The sequence below is a fragment of the Rhinatrema bivittatum genome, chromosome 6 (genome assembly GCF_901001135.1).
Source record: "Rhinatrema bivittatum chromosome 6, aRhiBiv1.1, whole genome shotgun sequence".
Classification (NCBI taxonomy): domain Eukaryota; kingdom Metazoa; phylum Chordata; class Amphibia; order Gymnophiona; family Rhinatrematidae; genus Rhinatrema; species Rhinatrema bivittatum.
Window position 1 is genome coordinate 21,466,095 of NC_042620.1, and position 18,355 is coordinate 21,484,449.

Here is an 18,355-nt window from a genome sequence, read left to right on the forward strand (position 1 = left end):
TGGACTTTTATTGAAGTTGGCTTTATTTGAGTTCCACTTTCCCCATGCTTCCTGTGATTGTATAACTTTTACGGTGTCTTAGCTTGTATATCACCTTCTTTGTCTACCACAATGCTTGCTGGCAGCCGAGCTCTTTAAACAATGCACATGCTAAAATGTGAACATCTGCCCCTAAGCATCAGGAGTGTCATTTTTAAAAAAAATCTGATTAGTTTGTTTGATAAGATCCAATGTGGAGCCTTACTCCCTTTCCTACGTCCTCTTGTATCCTCTTCTCTGACTTCAGAACAGGGGGAGGGTATTGATATTTAAGACGGAGCAGACACTGGAAGATGAGTTGTAAAAGCCCTGCACGCACCGAAACCAGGAGATTTGAGCACAGGTCGGGCCAGCGCATGCCGAGCGGATTTTAAAAGGCCCCTGAGGATGCGCGTGACTCCCGCTATACGGAAACGTTTCCGAAAAGGGGTGGAGCATGGGCATGGTCTGGGCAGGGCCTGGCTAAGAAATGCGTGTATAGCAAAATTGCTTACCTTGTAATAGGTGTTATCCCAGGACAGCAGGATGTAGTCCTCACATATGGGTGACATCGGTAATGGAGCCCTATCACGGAAAACTTTCTGTCAAAGTTTCTAAAAAGCTTTGACTGACACTGGCACACTGAGTGCACTGAGCATGCCCAGCATGCTATGCTCCCTGTGTCCACAGGGGTCTCCCTTCAGTCTCGTTTGTAGCATTATGCGTAAGCGAAAATATAAAGAAAATAATAAAACGTATCGGACCCAACTCCGCGGGGTGGCGGGTGGGTTCTGTGAGGACTACATCCTGCTGTCCTGGGATAACACCTATTACAAGGTAAGCAATTTTGCTTTATCCCAGGACAAGCAGGATGCTAGTCCTCACATATGGGTGATTAGCAAGCTAGAGGCTGAGTCATTTTGTAGTGAATCAACATTGCAGTATTGTTGGTAAAAATGAGGAAGCCAAAGTCACAGCAGGTTGGATGTAGAAGTTGTTGGGAATATATTGGAAACAAGTTCTGTAAGACAGATTGTCTAAAGGCCGGATTTTGTCGTTTTTCTTTGCCCAAGCAATAATGAGCTGCAAAGGTGTGAAGGGAACTCCATGTTGCAGCTTTACATATATTAATAATGGGCACTGAACGATAGTGTACTACTGATGTAGACATAGCCGTTACCACGTGTGCTTTTACTCGCCCTTGGAGAAGAACTTTTGCTTTTTCATAACAGATTTCGATGCAGTCTGTTAGTCAGTAGGAGAGAATCCGTTTTACTACCGCGACTCTTGGTGTATTTTTTTTTTTTTTAAAAGAAACAAAGATTTGATTGGATGTCCTATGGACCGCCTTGTGGTTCAGGTAAAAAGCTAGTGCACGCTCTCAGTCTAAGGTATATGAACCTCTCTCTCCTTGGCTAGAGAGAGGTTTTGAAAAGAAAGTAGGCAAGAGTATTGACTGATTAAGTGAAAATCTGTGACTACTTTTGGTAGGAATTTGGGGTGAGTGCAAAGGACTATTCTGTCATGCAGGAACCTTCTGTAGGATGAGTATTGTGACGAGAGGTTGCAACTCAGTGACCCTCCTAGTTGATGTAATGGATACTAAGAAAATACTTTTTATGTAAGAAATTTCTTGTCGCAGGAATGTATTGCACTTAGGTCCCATTTAATGACCAGTGGTTGAATGGGAGGCTTAAGGTGAAGTAAGCCTCTCATAACCCGACATACTAGGGGTTACGCTGTTATTGGCGTATACCCTTTTCCCTTGTGGTATGCCACTATGGCATTTAGGTGTACCCTTACAGAGGATGACTGGAGAATAGAATCCGAAAGGTGATATTGAAAGATTAAGTAGTTGCAGAATTGCAACATTCAAGCTGTCAGGGCAAGAGAAGTTAGGTTGGGATGACGGAACTTGTCCTGATTCCGAGTTACGAGAGTGAGTGCTGTGCCCAGGCGAATTGGTCTGTAATCTAGAGGTCGAAGAATATGGGAAACCATACTTGTTGAGGCCAGTATAGGGCTAAGAGGACTGTTGTTCCTCTGTCCTGTTGTAGGTTCATGAGAGTTTTGGGTATGAAGTATGGGAAGCATACTGGTCTCGGGCAGGACGTGGGCCTGAGGAACAGTGATCTCCGTCCCGGTTCAGCATTATAAGAATGCTGGCTATGAGAGGTAGCGGACGATACACATTTAGGAGGCCCTTGATGGAAGAAAGGCATCTATGGGAATGCATTGGAAACATGTGTAGGTATTAGAATCTGTACACCGTATGGTTCGATTTGGAAGCAAAGGGCAGATTTGGTTGACCTGCGCGCTAGAAGATTTTCCTCGCTACACATGTTGAAGACTAGGGATGTGAATCGTGTCCTCGATCGTCTTAACGATCAATTTCGGCTGGGAGGGGGAGGGAATCGTATTGTTGCCGTTTGGGGGGGGTAAAATATCGTGAAAAATCGTTAAAAATCGAAAAATCGAAAAATCGAAAAACCGGCACATTAAAACCCCCTAAAACCCACCCCCGACCCTTTAAATTAAATCCCCCACCCTCCCGAACCCCCCCCCAATAACTTAAATAACCTGCGGGTCCAGCGGCGGTCCGGAACGGCAGCGGTCCGGAACGGGCTCCTGCTCCTGAATCTTGTCGTCTTCAGCCGGCGCCATTTTCCAAAATGGCGCCGAAAAATGGCGGCGGCCATAGACGAAAAAGATTGGACGGCAGGAGGTCCTTCCGGACCCCCGCTGGACTTTTGGCAAGTCTCGTGGGGGTCAGGAGGCCCCCCACAAGCTGGCCAAAAGTTCCTGGAGGTCCAGCGGGGGTCAGGGAGCGATTTCCCGCCGCGAATCGTTTTCGTACGGAAAATGGCGCCGGCAGGAGATCGACTGCAGGAGGTTGTTCAGCGAGGGTTCCGGCGCCTCGCTGAACGACCTCCTGCAGTCGATCTCCTGCCGGCGCCATTTTCCGTACGAAAACGATTCGCGGCGGGAAATCGCTCCCTGACCCCCGCTGGACCTCCAGGAACTTTTGGCCAGCTTGTGGGGGGCCTCCTGACCCCCACGAGACTTGCCAAAAGTCCAGCGGGGGTCCGGAAGGACCTCCTGCCGTCCAATCTTTTTCGTCTATGGCCGCCGCCATTTTTCGGCGCCATTTTGGAAAATGGCGCCGGCTGAAGACGACAAGCTTCAGGAGCAGGAGCCCGTTCCGGACCGCTGCCGTTCCGGACCGCCGCTGGACCCGCAGGTTATTTAAGTTATTGGGGGGGGTTCGGGAGGGTGGGGGATTTAATTTAAAGGGTCGGGGGTGGGTTTTAGGGGGTTTTAGTGTGCCGGCTCACGATTCTAACGATTTATAACGATAAATCGTTAGAATCTGTATTGTATTGTGTTCCATAACGGTTTAAGACGATATTAAAATTATCGGACGATAATTTTAATCGTCCTAAAACGATTCACATCCCTATTGAAGACCATTCAACAGGATGGACACCTATATGGAGAAGGTCTGCTAGTGCCTTCAGTAAGTGACTGAGATCAGTGGCTCAAGGATGCACAGAGTGAGCAAGGGCTAAGGACAGAGCTGTACAGCCTCCTTGCAGAGCAGCTAAGATGTTGTGCATGCTTGTATGTTGGAAAGTACATTATCCCTATGCTGTCTGTCTGTATACACAAAGAATTGTTGCAGAGCTAGTATTAGAAGGCATAAGGGTATAACTCATGTTACAAGATCCAGGAAGTTTTGTGGAACTGCTTGGAGTGGAATAGACGCATATTGGGTTGAGAAGATTTGTGGTCAAACTTACAACCTGAAGTAAATGCGAGCATGAGCAGGATCAGACTAGGATTTTGGTTCTAAATCCGTGATATAGAGAGGGACGAAAGCAGTTGAATAGCTTAGACCCACTGATAATGGAATGTCACTGAATTTAACTCATAGCAGTTTTGGTCTATGAGGAAAGTGCATAGTGAAGGTTATGGAATATGCGCGCAGGGAAATGTAGGAATGTATTAAAATGTCTGCGCGGATGCTGGTCAGAAAGATCATTGTGACTATGGTGTCCAGAAGTTTATAAGGGAATTATAGCAGTGACAGTAATCCCAGATAGTGGACTGCTTGTGGTTATGCAGCTGTCCATGCAAGGAATGCGTGAATGATGTTGGACTCCGTAGAGAATCCAAAAAACAACAAGTGTCCTGGTACTAAATTTTAAATAGCACCTAATACGCCAAACTACTTATGTATGACCCTCTATTCACAGGCAGACATTGTCAGTACTGCTCGTTTTGCATAGGGGTCACTAAACCTTTAATCAAATATAATTTTTTTGTTGATTTTCAAAAATTTTTAAGCAATTGCAATTGAGAATAAAAAACGGATACTTATCCGCACTCGGAACCCAAACCCGACATGGCCATGTTTCGGACTTCTGTCCTGCTTCAGGGGAAAATATTCAGAAAGCCAATTCAGGTGGTAGAAAACGTCTTCTTCTTTCGGCGAATTTACTCCGTGCCGGTCCTGTTTGTCAACGCGGGCTGCATTTCACCCCGCTGAGTTTTTGACAAACAGGACCGGCACGGAGTAAATTCGCCGAAAGAAGAAGACGTTTTCTACCACCTGAATTGGCTTTCTGAATATTTTCCCCTGAAGCAGGACAGAAGTCCGAAACATGGCCATGTCGGGTTTGGGTTCCGAGTGCGGATAAGTATCCGTTTTTTATTCTCGATTGCAATTGCTTAAAAATTTTTGAAAATCAACAAAAAAATTATATTTGATTAAAGGTTTAGTGACCCCTATGCAAAACGAGCAGTACTGACAATGTCTGCCCGTGAATAGAGGGTCATACATAAGTAGTTTGGCGTATTAGGTGCTATTTAAAATTTAGTAACAGGACACTTGTTGTTTTTTGGATTGTTTACATTGGTGTGTACTGGAATACACCGTTGGTGTGTGTGGGTTTTTTTGGTGTGATTGATATCGGACTCCGTAGAGAAACAGCAGTCACTGATATTGATTCAATGAAATGCCCCAGTTGTCGCAGCTGGTGCCACCGGCAGAGTTTGGAATTGTAATATTGTTGACTCACCATGAGGCACATAGAAAGAATAGAGGTAATGTACTTACTGCGTTTTGGAAACATGGTAACGAGAGATACCATTTTACCTGTGCTTTCTGAAGAAAGTTGGTATTTCTGAGGTCCAGGATGGGCGGAGAGTAACTACTTTCTGTTGAAAGAAAGAATAATGTAATTAAAACTCCCCAGCCCCCCTCTTCCCTCCTCTGCGCTTTGAAGCGTGTAGGGGAGTGTACCGGGAACCTTGGTACAAGGTGGGGGTGTCTGCTCTGATATCTTGCCAGTTGGAAAACCGGGAGGTGTCCAACTGGAGGGGTTGATGTAATGTGGATCTCAGTTACCCTCCCACGGGAGTGAGAGTGGTAAAGTCTTACCCGCATTTCTGAGTGCTGTACAAGGAGGCATCGAGACCCATATCAGGCTTCGAGGTGGACTTGTAGTTGAGGCAGCATGTGCTGGATCTCGTGTCTAGCAGAACAGTAAATGCACCTGGAACTTTGGTACTGAAACAGGAACCAAAAGCTAGAGCATTAATCAGTACAGAGCCACGTTGCTGAAAAAGGGAGGAAGCCCTGATGCAATCCCAAAGAAAAGAAAGAGAGGTTCTCCTGGTATTGTGGCTGACATAGCTGGCATAGCGATATGTGACACTAATACAGTTCTTGGAAAGTACATGACCTAGAACTTTTCTAACCATGTGGCCAGAATTAGAGAAATGGGAATGCCGCAGAAGCGGGTACTTACCATCCGACGTGAACCGCCGAAGGATGAGCCGGTGAAGATTGCTGGCTCTGTGGATTTCCAGAGTCCTCTAGGGGTAGCCTGTGGATGTCAACATCCTTCTCAACTCTGATACCTGGTATGGTGGCACAGGTATAGAGGAGACAAGGCTGGGCGTGGCTGGCGCTTAGACCGTAATGAGCGGAGGGCCAGAATCCCGCACCGATGTCGGTGGGGTACGCCTGGGAACAGGGGAGCCGATTAACGAACTCATGAACCCAACCATTGTCGCAGCGGCTCGATGTCTCTTGACACCAGTGCAGAATTCTGTGGACCTTGATCCAGTGTTTCTAGAGCAGGAAGGACTGCCAAAACTGTGTGGAACAGTGCCAATGGCAGTGGTGATGTTGCTCGGCCCGAGCATTGTCCAGCATCGAGAAGGATAACAGCAATGTGTTGGATGACGTCGGTGGTGGACGGTCATCGTGTCGGTGATGATGAATGCCACGGTGCTTGACCTGGTCATTTCCGAGCACCGAGATGGAAGCCCTCGCTGTCCTGGATGGCAATCGATGATGGCTGTCAGCATGCCTGCTCTGCTCCTGATACGGGGCTTTAATAAGGACCCAAAGCATGGAGCACTGTGTTCAGGCGAGGGCATTATGTGGCGGTGTTATGTCGGCATTGACGGTAATCGAAAAACATCGCTGGTTTCGGAAAAAATTATACCTTCATTGATGGAGTCAATCACCGCATCCATAAAAACCTAGGCGATGCTGATGGGAATGACGTGGGTGTCAAGATCATTGATGTATAGAGGCGGGCGCCGACAATATCTGCGGTATGGCCATGGGCATCGATGGTATCGATGGGATCGACTCGAGCAACAATGATGTCCATGGCATTTATGCCACGGACATGGGCACCGATGGAATCAATGTTGACATGGATTTCATCGATGGAAATGGCATTGGCCTCGATGCCATGCATGGAAATGGCATTGGCCTTGATGCCATGCATGGAAATGGCACTGGCATCGATGCCCATCGATGAAAATGGCATTGGCATCGATGCCATGCATGGAAAAGGCACTGGCATCAATGCCATGCATGGAAATGGCATTGGCATGGATGCCCATCGATAGAAATGGCATTGGCATGGATGCCATGCATGGAAATGGCATTGGCATCGATGGCATGCATGGGAAATGGCATTGGCATCGATGAGAAACAGCCTGGTATGGATGGCCATCAATGGAAAACAGTTTGGCATCGATGGCATCCATAATAGAAGGATGGCATCGATGGAAAATGACCCCAACAGCGATGGAAGTGCCCCGGGTAGCGGTGGCATCGACCCGATTATGGATGCCAGCGACGAGGCAAGTGTCCGTCGATGGCATCCATCCAGGCAACGATAGCACCGATAAAAGTTAAGGGAATAAATCAGTGCCAGGATAAAACATAGATGGCACTGATAGAAACTATGTAGGGAGGATGGCATCAGGGTACCGCAGGGGGAGGGGTACCTGTGGCATCTAAAAATGCAGAGTGGCCTGAAGGGGGTACCGACGGTAGTGAAGGGGTATCTACTGCGCGAAGGTAGCGAGGAAAATAAAGGACCTGAATCTACCAGGGCAGTGACGGCACCGGCAATCGTGGAAGTCCCTGTCCCACTAGCGCTAATTGCCAAGCAGAGTGTCACAGAGGGACACTTGCAGGCTATGTGTGACTAACTGAAAAGCAGAGGGAGGGGAGACCGCAGTCAGTTGGCAGCCAGAAAGGTGACAGGAACCGACCGAAAAAATATGGGATAGTACTCACCGAACGTCGAATTAAGCCAATGCGGAGGGAGACCCGTGCAGGGAAAGGTGTTTGTGAAGTAAAAATGTAAATCTTTTATGAGGAAAAAAATGTTAGGATTTCTCACAGAGCTCCAACCGCTATGCTTACAGCAGAGCAGAAAAAAGAAGACTGAAGGGAGACCCCTGTGGACGCAGGGATCATAGCATGCTGGGCATGCTCAGTGCACTCAGGGGCGGATTTTAAGAGCCCTGCTCGCGTAAATCCGCCCGGATTTACGCGAGCAGGGCCCTGCGCGCCGGTGCGCCTATTTTAATAGGCCTACCGGCGCGCGCAGAGCCCCGGGACTCGCGTAAGTCCTGGGGTTCTCCGAGGGGGGCGTGTCGGGGGACGGGCCCGAACCGCGCGGCGTTTAGGGGGCGTGCTGGGAGCGTTTTGGGGGCGGGTACGGGGGCGTGGCTACGGCCCGGGGCGGTCCGGGGGCGTGGCCGCACCCTCCGTACCCGCCCCCAGGTCGCGGCCCGGCGCGCAGGAGGCCCGCTGGCACGCGGGGATTTACGCCTCCCTCTGGGAGGCGTAAATCCCCGGAGAAAGGTAAGGGGGGGGTGTAGACAGGGCCGGGCGGGTGGGTTAGGTAGAGGAAGGGAGGGGAAGGTGAGGGGAGGGCGTTAGAGGATTCCCTCCAAGGCCGCTTCGATTTCGGAGCGGCCTTGGAGGGAACGGGGGTAGGCTGCGCGGCTCGGCGCGCGCCGGCTATACAAAATCGATAGCCTTGCGCGCGCCGATCCAGGTTTTTAGCAGATACGCGCGGCTCCGCGCGTATCTACTAAAATCCAGCGTACTTTTGTTTGCGCCTGGAGCGCAAACAAAAGTACGCGCTCGCGTATTCTTTAAAAATCTGCCCCTCAGTGTGCCAGTGTCAGTCAAAGCTTTTTAGAAACTTTGACAGAAAGTTTTCCGTGATAGGGCTCCATTACCGATGTCACCCATATGTGAGGACTAGCATCCTGCTTGTCCTGGGATAAAAATACTTATGCATCCTGGCATGCACCTGGGTCCCCTGCTGCATACATTTACTTCTGCTATGGATGGCGTGTAAGTAGTAAAATAAAAAAAAATCTAGGCTAGTCAGCGGGATTTTTAAGAGTCACGGCTAATAGGGGGGGAAGGTAGGCTATTAAACTAGTGGGGTTTGGAAATCCTTTCCCTTAACTGTGTGAACTGGGAATGAATTGGGAAAAGTAGCTATGGTGTCGGCACGAGTCCCTTGTAAAATTCCCCCATGTAGGCGGTAGACGCGGGATTTACCCGCACATACACATATCCATTTAAAATTGCTCTTGCATGTACGTGTGTCCAGCCCATTTTATATCATGCGCGCATGTATGTTATAAAATGGACATGTCTGTGGAAGCGGGGTGACGAACGCGTGCACAGATGCACCTGCGCGCCTGTTTAAAAGTTACCATATTATAAGGTGACTTTCAAAGCCACGCACAGGCGCACATGTGTGCATTTGTCATCCCACGCCCAGGGACGCAGCTGATTTTTAACATACGCATGTATATGCGTGCATGTTATAAAACCCCCGAACACATGCACATGTGCATGCAATATTAAGTGGGGTGCGCCTGTGCACACAAATGCCACTTGTACTGCGTAAGTGATGGGATTTTAAAAGGAGCGAGCGCCGACACCATTTTTAGTTTTTCCAGTTCATTCTCAGTTCACCCGCTTCAGCTCTGGAATTCATTGCCAGAGGATGTGGTTATGGAAGTTAGTGTAACTGGGTTTAAAAAAGATTTGGATAAGTTCCTAGAGGAGAAGTCCATAAACTGCTATTAATTAATAAGGAACAGTAGCTTGGGATCTATCTAATGTTTGGGTAATTGCCGGGTTCTTATGGCCTGGTTTGGCCACTGTTGGAAACAGGAAAGTGGGCTTGATGGACCCTTGGTCTGACCCAGTATGGCCCAGTTTTATGTTCTTATGTAGGGATAGGGCTTCCAAACACCCCTAGTTTAATAGCCTCCTTTCTCTCCTGTTAGCTCCGACCTTTAAAACCCTGCTGATCTGCCTAGATTTGTTTTGTTTTATAACTTTCACGTCATCCAGAGCAGACGTAAACGTGGCATGAGATCCTGGCGCGTGCAAGGATGAACGAGTGTTTACACGCAATTTTTGGTTTAAAATCACGGCATGCCTGTGCCTCGCCCAGGCCATGCCCACATCCCGCCCCCTTTTTGTAAACTTTTTATTCATGCACGCAGCGGCATGCACGCGCGTATTAAAATCCTCTCGGTGAGCGCCCGCCCGGTATATTCACGAGTCTAACTTAGGCGCACGTAGGCCTCTTAAAATCCACCGTTCAGTTATCAAAATTTAGAATAATATAAAGTTAAGCATTTTGGCATTTTTCATTTTGTTTGTATTTATTGGGTTTTTCTACAGTAATAGGGTCATTTTCAAAGGCTTTTGAAAATTTCTACATTGCTAGCTACTGATTTGTCAACAGGTTTAACTTCTATTAAGTGCACTTAATGCGGGTAACGAAAGGTGAATTTTAAAAGCCTGACGTGAGCCCAAACCGGGAGATAAGTGGATATGTTGGGCCGGCGCACGCCAAGTGGATTTTTAAAAGCCGCCCAAATACGTGCACATCTCCCGCCGCTCACACAAATGAAACATTCCAATAGAGAGGCAGGGTGTGGGCGCGGTCCCCTGCTGCGTAACTTTACTGCTATGGACGGCGTATAAGTCATAAAACAAAAAAACCTAAACAGTCATTGGGGTTTTAAGGGTCGGTGTTAACAAGGGGGAAGGGAGGCTATTAAACTAGGGTGGTTTGGAAGTCCTGTTCCTTACCTGGGGGAACTGGGACTGAACTGGTAAAACTGGTAATGGCGTCGGCACACATTTCTTTTAAAATCCCCCCACTTACATGGTGGAAGCGGCATTTGAGTGCATAGGCGCATGTCCACTTAAAATTGTGCGCAGATGTGCACGCGTACAGGCTATTTATGACATGCACTTTTATACGCCCATATGAAGTTGATGAGCAATATTGAAGAAGAAAGATTAATACATTTGTGACCTCACTCTTCTAGAAAAGTCTCTGATTTTATAGAGGCCAGTTTTGGTCTTCTTCTCCTTCCAGTTTCTCAGATTACAGAGAGTGTAATCCTTCTTCCACTTCACAATCTACCACAAGCATCTCCCCGCTGTAGAATGATTAACATTTAGTCCCAAATTACTAATCCAGTCCTCATACCTATCCTGCAGTTTTTCTTAATTCACTTAAATATTGCACCCCTCTGAAAGCACCAAGTGCCAGCTCCAGTCAGCAAAAAACACAGTTCTTAAACAATACACTCAGAACATAAGAACATGCCATACCGGGTCAGACCGAGGGTCCATCAAGCCCAGCATCCTGTTTCCAACAGTGGTCAATCTAGGCTACAAATACCTGGAAAGTACCCAAAAACTAAGTCTATCCCATGTTACTGTTGCTAGTAATATTTTCTAAGTCAACCTGATTAATAGCAGGTAATGGTCTTCTCCTCCAAGAGCTTATCCAAATCTTTTTTAAATCCAGCTACACTAACTGCACTAACCACATCCTCTGGCAATAAATTCCAGAGTTTAATTGTGCGTTGAGTGAAAAAGAACTTTCTCTGATTAGTTTTAAATGTGCTACATGCTAACTTCATGGAGTGCCCCCTAGTCCTTCTATTATCCAAAAGAGTAAATAACCGATTCACATTTACCCGTTCTAGACCTCTCATGGTCTTAAAGACCTCTATCATATCCCCCCTCAGTATTATCCACTATGACACCTATTTTTCCTGGGTGGTATCTCCTACTATGGAACCTAACATTGTGTAACTATAGCATGGGTTATTTTTCCCTATATGCATCACCTTGCACTTATCCACATTAAATTTCATCTGCCATTTTGATGCCCAATTTTCCAGTCTCACAAGGTCTTCCTGCAATTTATCACAATCTGCTTCTGATTTAATTACTCTGAATAATTTTGTGTCATCTGCAAATTCGATTACCTCGCTCGTCGTATTTCTTTCCAGATCATTTATAAATATATTGAAAAGTACGGGTCCCAATACAGATCCCTGAGGCACTCCACTGTCCACTCCCTTCCACTGAGAAAATTGTCCATTTAATCCTACTCTCTGTTTCTTTTTAGCCAGTTTGCAATCCACGAAAGGACATCGCCTCCTATCCCATCACTTTTTACTTTTCCTAGAAGCCTCTCATGAGGAACTTTGTCAAACGCCTTCTGAAAATCCAAATACACTACATCTACTGGTTCACCTTTATCCACATGTTTATTAACTCCTTCAAAAAAGTGAAGCAGATTTGTGAGGCAAGACTTCCCTCTGGTAATGGACAATGATCCATTTCTTCTTGATGAAACATCCACTCCTCGGGCATGTCCATGATAAAAGAAGCCTCTTCTACAACGAATTGGAGACTGATAAGGAATTCCCATTTGAGAAGTCTGGAACAGTGTGGTCCAGATTTTTAAACCTACGTGCGGGCGTAGATTTGTGCGTGCAACCTGGCGCGATTTTATAACATGCACGCGTATAAAATCCGAGGTCGGCGCGCGCAAGGGGGTGCACCTTGTGCGCGCCGGGCCCTAGGGGAGCCCCGATGGCTTTCCCTGTTTTCGGAGCGGCCTTGGAGGGAAATTTCCTTCTGCCCCCCCCCCCACCTTCCCCTCCCTTCCCCTACCTAACCCGCCCCCCAGCCCTATCTAAAAACCTCCCGACCATTGTTGCCAAAGTTGCACCTGCCTCCAGGCAAGCGTAGGTTGTGCGCGCTGGCCCGACCGCTGTGCCTGAGGCTTCGGTCCCGCCCCCACCTCGCCCAACCCCGCTCCTGGCCCGCCCACTCCCCGCCCATTTTTTCAAGCTACAGGACATACGTGTGTCCCAGGGCTTGTGCGCGTCGCCAGGCTTATGCAAAATAGGCTTGGCGCGTGCAGGAGTGGGTTTTCGGGGTTACACGCGTAACCCTTTGAAAATCCGCCCCTTAGCTTTTAGGGGGTCAGCAACTGGTCAGTTTGTAGGAGCAGAGGTTATTTTCTAATTGCATGGAGTTAAGTTGTCTTGTATGTAATCCCCATGTGCCAGACTATGAATACTTTTACCTGCACTCTGGCCAGGATGCAAGCTTAGGGGCAGATTTTCAAAGGGTTACGCGCGTATATTACGCGCGTAACCCCGAAAACCCGCTCCTGCATGCGCCGAGCCTATTTCGCATAGGTTCGGCAATGCGCACAAGCCCCAGGATGTGCTTATTACCCGGGGCATGAAAAAAGGGGCGGGGAATGGGCAGTCCAGGGCGTGGCCAGAGGCCTCCAAAGGCCTGCTAAGCCGGGGAATCACGCGCCAGCACTTGGCCGGCACGCCCAACCTACGCCTGTCCAGAGGCAGGCGCAACTTAAATAATAAAGGTGGGGGGATTTAGGTAGGGCTGGGGGGCGGGTTAGATAGGGGAAAGGAGGGGAAGGTGCGGGGTGGGGGGGGGGGGGGAAATAAAAATTCCCTTCCAGGCTGCTCCGGAGCGGCCTCGGAGGGAACCGGGAAAGCCACCTGGGCTCCCTTAGGGCTCAGCGCGCGCAAGGTGCACAAGTGTGCACCCCCTTGCGTGCGCCGACCCCGGATTTCATAACATGCGTGCAGCCGCGCGCGCATGTTATAAAATCGGGCACAGATTTGTGCGCACCGGGTTGCGAGCACACATCTACGCCTTGCACATAGGTTAGAAAATCTGGGCCCAAGGCAACCGCTCGGTTATATATATTGATAGTCGGTTGAGTGTGGCCGCTGCTGTCATGCTTCTATTCCACCCTGCTTCTGAGTCGCAGCGGCAGCCAGTTCCAGCAGTAGCAACAATACATGTCTAAAAAAGAAAATCCAGCATGGGTCCGCTTGCTGTCGGGCATGCTCTCAAGGCCCTGTGGTAGCCCCTCCCTCGCATGGGTTTCCATAGCAGCAGGAAGCCTGTGTGAGAGGAGGGGGCAGGGTGCCGCTGGACCTTGAGACTGGTGTCAAGAGGCCCCCATGGATTTTCTCGTTAGAGTTGTACTCCTGCTACTTCTGGACTGGGATGCTGCTGAGGTAGAGAGATGAGGATGCAGATAGGACAATCAGGGGTTCCTCGGCCCCACTCCTTCACAGCCTCCTGTAATACTGATGACTTTTGGGTGGGGGAGAAAGTCTTATCCCTATGGGCGCTCGATACATAAATCTGGCCCTGCCTGCTCTGCACTGGAGCAGGGGACAAAAAATTGGAGCACATTTTTTTACAAGGGCAAACTTGCATTTATCTACATAAAAACCTCTGATTATTATCTCCTAAGTGATTTAAGTCAAACTTTCTGTGGGAATATAAATGTAAACATTTTCTTTAGTGAAACATTAATGAGCTTTACATGGCAGAACACTTAAGTTCCTTAATTATCAGGCACTTTTATAATTTAGTTAAAAATCTTTATTTTGGGAACAGAATACTTTTAAAATAAGGAACAAATATTTACAAAGTAGTCTAAAATTCCTATCAAGTAACGTCAATTCTGGCTGTTACTTAGAATAAAGCAGAGGCAATAATAATTTAGGAGTATTTATCAGTATTTTGGGAACATAGAATACTTTTAAAATAATAAAAAAAAATATTTACAGAGTAGTCTGAAATTCCTACCAAGTAAAGTCAATTCTGGCTGTTACTTAGAATAAAGCAGAGGCAATAATAATTTATGAGTTATCAGTATTTTGGGAACAGAGAAAACTTTTAAAATAATAATAAAAAAAATATTTACAGAGTAGTCTGAAATTCCTACCAAGTAAAGTCAATTCTGGCTGTTACTTAAAATAAAGCATAGGCAATAATAATTTATGAGTGTTTATCAGTATTTTGAGAACAGAGAATACTTTTAAAATAATAAAAAAAAAATATTTACAAAGTAGTCAGAAATTCCTACCAAGTAAAGTCAATTCTGGCTGTTACTTAGAATAAATCATAGGCAATAATAATTTATGAGTATTTTGAGAACAGAGAATACTTTTAAAATAATAAAAAAAAATATTTACTGAGTAGTCTGAAATTCCTACCAAGTAAAGTCAATTCTGGCTGTTACTTAGAATAAAGCAGAGGCAATAATAATTTATGAGTTATCAGTATTTTGGGAACAGAGAAAACTTTTAAAATAATTAAAAAAAAAATATTTACAGAGTAGTCTGAAATTCCTACCAAGTAAAGTCAATTCTGGCTGTTACTTAGAATAAAGCAGAGGCAATAATAATTTATGAGTTATCAGTATTTTGGGAACAGAGAATACTTTTAAAATAATAAAAAAAAAATATTTACAGAGTAGTCTGAAATTCCTACCAAGTAAAGTCAATTCTGGCTGTTACTTAGAATAAAGCATAGGCAATAATAATTTATGAGTATTTATCAGTATTTTGGGAACAGACAAAACTTTTAAAATAATAAAAAAAAATATTTACAAAGTAGTCTGAAATTCCTACCAAGTAAAGTCAATTCTGGCTGTTACTTAGAATAAAGCATAGGCAATAATAATTATGATGCCTTCACTTTAATATAAAGGGATCATTTAGAGAAAGCAGAGCCAATTTCTAATATTTGCTGTATAAATAGAAAGGAAAGGATTACAGACAGGTCTTTTAAGCATATGGAGCTCAGCCTGGCAAAGATGTTATATTTGAATTAGAGTAAAAAGTACAGAGTGCCTGGGCCTGAATAAGAACATGATACTGCCATTGATTTCTTTTCACAGAATCTCTGTCCAGTCAGGAAATGGAACGAATTGGATCGCTGGTCTGTGAATCGAAGTCACCAGCTGGCAGCAACCTGTTGATGAAAAGTTCTTGTTGGTTCTTGTAGTATTATGTATGTTACAATGACAAATATGGGATTAGGATAAAAGAAAACAAACTCAGTTTATTTAAGCAGAAGTAAAGAGATTGAGAATCTAGATCATGGTGTCCAGTGATAGACGAGGATGTTAGTAAGAAGGATAGCGTGAAACAGATTAAGTTTTTGCAACTTTGTTGACAATAGAAAAAGGTCCATATGACTGTCCATACTAACTACAATATACAATGTAAGCAATGCTCCCTCCAAGGAGTGACTACTGCATGCACATTGTTTTTTTTTGTGAATAACAGTTTTTGGCGGGGGTGGAGGGTGGGCCTGTGAAAGCCCGCAGCCTTCGCACCATGGCGGTGCACCAGCTGCCGGCTTTCGCACTGAATAGCGCCACCATGAAAGGTGGTGCTATTCGGTGTGCTACTGCTGACGATAATGTTACTAACATTATCGCCGGCAGCGAAGGCACCGCCAACTCCACTCCCTCCCCTCCCCGCCTCGACTCCTCTCCTCCCCCTAATTTGCATTATATCGCATGCAAAAAGGCCCTTTTTGCATGCAATATGGCCTTATCGCGTGCATTAGGGCCCTAACGCATGCGATAAAGCTTTAGAAAATAACCCCCTTAGGGGCCTATTTACTAAGCTGCACTAATATATTAACGAGCGGTTAATAGGATTTATAATGCATTAAAAACATTAGACCAGAATGTGCAATTTCATGCATTTCTCAGCACAAGTGCAATTTCCCAGCACAATGCAGGTATCGTAATGACCTGCAGTGCATGCAAATACATGCAAAATAGCTCATGTCTATGGCCTTTGAATAACATAGCTTGGGTTAAACTTCATAAGCCATATTATTCATAGAAAGTTTAGTTAACTCCCCCCCTCCCCCGGCAGCAGTGGAACAGAGCACTAACACATGTTCTGACGTTGCACAGCCCCCCAAAAAGCCCACCCATCAGGATCTGAAAGATTCCAGCACATCCATTGGGACCCTCTCATTGAGCCATTAAAAACAATACAAATCTGCAAGACGCTCCCTTAGGCCCCACCTCAGTTAAGAAATCCCATCCCCTTAGAAATATAATGCACCCACAGACCCCTATCCCGCCCTCAGATCCCCCCCCCCCCCCCAACAAAGCTTGAAATCCTTATGGTCTAGTGGGAACAAGAGTGACCCCCTCTCCTCGCTCCTGTCGTGCCATAATGGCACATGGGATTACTTTTCCCTTCCCATGGGAGAGGGACAAAGGAATGCCTGGGGTCAGCTGGCACCTGGGGTTAGCCAGTAACATTTCAAAAGAAGGGACCAGCAAAGCAGAAATGAATGGAAGTCACTCCTGCTTCCCCTAGACCACGAGGATGTCACCTAAGCAGATGGGGCATTTTTGTCAAGGAAGTGGGAATTCTTCTGGGGGCAGAGACTAAAAAGATTTCTTATACATTTTTATTTTTTCAAATGATTGAAGTGCAGGAGAGGGTTGAAGGAGGGGGGTCCCACTAGATCCCAGGTTTTAGGATTTGAAGGTATGTGGGCCCTGGGCCTAGGTGAGAGATGGTACCGCCTACAGGGAGGAGCCCTATGAGCCTCAGGTCTGGAGGTGAGGTTTCAGCTGACGTCAGACACACTTTAGATGACTAGAGTCTTTATTAAAGAAGTAGAGTGGCACTGCCCGTGGAGCGGGGAGTGTAGGAGGAAGTCACACAGACACAGAGGTGCCAGAGTCCGAGAAGTGGGGTATACCCAAGAAGGATACCTCAGAAGAGAAGATACGGCAATGGTCTGCAGAACGGGGTACAAAGATGAGGCTCCTCAGTAGAGATGAGACGGTGGTGGTCCGTGGAGTAGGGTACATCGATGAGGGTTCCTCAGTAAAGATGGAATGGCAGGTCCGCAGAGTGGGGTACACCAATGAGGGTTCTTCACTAGAAATGATACAGTAGTGGTCCACAGAGCGGGGTACACCAATGAGGATTCCTCACTAGAGATGATGCAGCAGGTCCGCAGAGCGGAGAACTCACAGAAGCGATGGTTCCAGGAGACGCCCCAGGGAATGGGGCAGGCAGCAGGCCAAGGCGCAAGGCCCTCCAAGGAGTGGATAACCAGAGACAAGGAAAGGGCCCCCAAGGAGCGGGTACCTGGGACATCTCATGCCGAAGAAGCAGGAGCTGGAACGGGAAGTCCGTAGTGAGAGAATCGGATTCAGCAATGAGGGAACTTGTTGCCAAGTTGTAGGCAGACAGGGCCAGCCGGCTTAAGAGTCCAGGAAGAATGACGTCATCCGGGGGGTACGCCCCCGAGGTTCCCACAATGACGTGCTTAAGACTGGCCCAAGAGCGCATGCTTATGTAACTCCAAGGGCAAGATGGCGGTCGGCAGCGTCCACACCAACCAGGGAGGCCCGGGAACAGGGGCATGCAGGCCGGTGATAGCTGGCGGAGGCCGCCAGTCCACCCAATGAAGTCAAAGCAGAGAAGCAAGAGGTGATCAACAGCGGTCGCAACAATCTGCGACTGACAGGCGTAATAGTACTCCCCTTCTTAGGGCCCCTCCCTGGGGGTTTGGGCTTTCTTGGATGAGAAGCATGAAACTGCTTGATCAGTTCTTTGTCAAGGATATTGATCGCAGGCTCCCAACTGTTCTCTTCTGGAACAAATCCTTCCCACGAGATCAGATATTCCCATCGCTTCCCGCATTTCCTCACGTCCAGAACATCCTGTACCTGATACTTAATGTCCTCCTCTGATGCCAGAGGTTGGGGCTCTGGTGGTTTCTTGGAGAACTCAGACAAGATGAGAGGCTTCAGTAGTGAGATGTGGAAGGCGT